The sequence below is a fragment of the Morus notabilis genome, unplaced genomic scaffold (assembly GCF_000414095.1).
Source record: "Morus notabilis unplaced genomic scaffold, ASM41409v2 Scaffold7673, whole genome shotgun sequence".
In the NCBI taxonomy this organism is placed as follows: Eukaryota; Viridiplantae; Streptophyta; class Magnoliopsida; order Rosales; family Moraceae; genus Morus; species Morus notabilis.
Window position 1 is genome coordinate 1 of NW_010357751.1, and position 2,545 is coordinate 2,545.

Genomic DNA, 2,545 nt, shown 5'->3' on the forward strand with positions numbered 1-2,545 from the left:
TAGTGATCTGTAGCCACTGCACTGCACTTAAGACCACAGAGACGAATAATTACGAACATATTTAAAGCAGGAGTGATAAGAACAAAGATTTTAATCCTCTTAAATATTAAACAAGATCTAATAAGTATAAGGTTAATACCATTTCAAAGCTTTTTCTCCAAAACAGCAAGACACAAGAATGACATTTCATGACTAATCAAGGGAGAAGAATTAAGTGGCAATATTCCAAGTGCTGATGCCAGTTTGAATAGGAAGGATGTGGAATTTCCAACTTTTTTCCCAAATTGGAAAAGTAACTTCTTATAATATGAAAAGGTTATGAAACCAAAAAGGATAGATATAACCCTGGGAATTAATAAATATCAATCAAGAAAACAAAACAAGATTTTCAAAGTGAAAGTATAAATATAATATATAAGAAGAATGTAAAAGTGCCAAAGACTCTCTCTTAACTAGGGATAGAACGAACCTGAACTTGTTCAATCAGTCCTCAATATCATCACTGAAGATGCTAAACCGATCACTGGCAAAACTCATCCGATTACCAGAGGGTGATGGTGGAGCTGAATCCTGCCTCATCATCAGCGTAACAAAAAGTCAATCAAAGATTGTGTTGTACAGCTTCTATCACTGTTCGATATACACAGACATATATGTGAATTGGTGCCTGGCAGGAATGTATGCATTAGAAGAACACAGTTAATTGGACCCGAGAGGGAGGGAGGGAGGGAGAGAGAAGAGAAGAGAGGAGAGAAGAGAAGTATGAAGAAAAGAAATACCTAAAAGCTAAATATACAACCACCTAAGATAAAACCTAATTTCTATGTTGTACCAAGCGCATAAACGATGAGTTTAGGAGAGACAAATGACATAGAATGGATCAAGAAAGTATTACCTGATCAATTATAAGTTCAATTTTTTCCTTCCAGTTTAGTGCCTCTTGGATATTAAATGCTGCCATCTGCACAAGAAGACAGGAAACTCAGAAATGTATTCTTCAAAAGCGATTTTTGACATCATAACTTTAGCAATTACGAGTTTAGAACAAGAATATCATATGAATAAGACAAGATAGGCAGATCAATGCCATTCCTGGCTTTTCTTGAATCTCGCTAAAATTTGCCAGCATAAAGCCAGTGTTATGACTCTGTTACCCATATCTCAATATTTCTCATCTCGGGTTTTGTGCTTGTGCTAGTTCCGACCAAAAAAAAAAAGTAAACTTCAAGTAAACGAATCTGGCAAACTAAAATCTGTGTACAGACATATTTTAGTTTAAATAACAGGAACTATAGAGAACTTTCGCAGAGGATGTTACCAAAAATTTATTTTATGACTCACGGATTATGAAAACCTACATACTTTGGACACACTGATAGACATGCGCGAGAAATTAAAGTGACAGAATAGTTGTAAAGATTGATCTTAAAGCCCTTAAACGATTAAACAGAAACGGTACGGATCGTTTTGAACCTGATATAGTGTTCAGCTTTCATTGTTAGTATTAATTCATCTTAGTTCAAAGGGAATTCCCGGTAATTTATGGTCATACTTTTCCCTCCTTTCATTTTGCCTCTTGGAGGATATTACTCTCCTTTTCTCCCTGTTTGTACTTTCTCCAGACATCCTAACAAAAATATATTTTCTCATGTCTTTTATCAAAAATTCAAATGATAAATTCTACCAAACCATCGGCCAATCTCATTACAAGGCCTTGAATCCTAATGAACTATGTAAGTGATTTCCAAAAGTATCATCTTCTAGTCAAGAGTCCACCGTGGTGTAAGACCAAATAATTCCAATTCCTTCGGCATTAAAGCCAAAAGGTTCACAAATTCTCACACATTAAAGCCAAAAGGTTGACAAATACTGTCACAAGAGCTAATGAGACGGTTCAATTAAACATAGCAATTTATTGATTGTATTTTCCTAATTGTGCACAGAACAGCACGGGAACATCAGCACTTGTATATTCATTTTCCTGAGGGGAACAAACAACGTACCCTAATCGGTTGGTATTTCTCCTTCTTGTTGTACACAGACAGAACATAAACAATCTGCAGACACCAAAAAAGATCAAGTCATATGGAGGGATAATCACGTAATTTCAGGTGCATACTTCCTCAGTAATGTGGAGGAATAATCACGTAATTTCAGGTACTTACTTCCTCAGTTAAGGATAGATGACTGTTTTACATAATATGAAGTAGAAATAAGACAATTCAGGTAAAAACTGTATAGCCCCTGTCTCCACAGAAGCTGCAAAATTCCAATCTTTCTTCCCTATAACTCAACATTTCTTAAGAAATAACAAGAAGCAATGCAAAATTTCCTCCTCAAGTCATGCATGACTATGGGCCAGTTTGGTAGTGCTGCAGATTTTGAAAAACTGTAATTATACAAGTGTTGCTGATTCCAAAAGCAGTATAATAGCATTTGGTAAATTGTGAGGTTTAATTGCTGTGGGTAGTTAAGATGACCGTAATTAATAATCTTAAATTAATATATTAATAATATAATAATAATGGATAAATTATCATTAATG

The 2,545-nt window shown here is 34.9% G+C and overlaps 1 long non-coding RNA gene across 1 annotated transcript; it reads right to left on the minus strand.

Moving 5' to 3' along the window:
* Positions 1 to 471: 471 nt before the first annotated feature.
* On the minus strand, positions 472 to 2,284 carry LOC112094635. Its single transcript, XR_002903636.1, has 4 exons — positions 2,166 to 2,284; positions 2,004 to 2,057; positions 896 to 961; positions 472 to 570 (listed from the first exon to the last, which is right to left on the minus strand). It is a non-coding gene; the product is annotated as an uncharacterized LOC112094635 (long non-coding RNA).
* Positions 2,285 to 2,545: the final 261 nt, after the last annotated feature.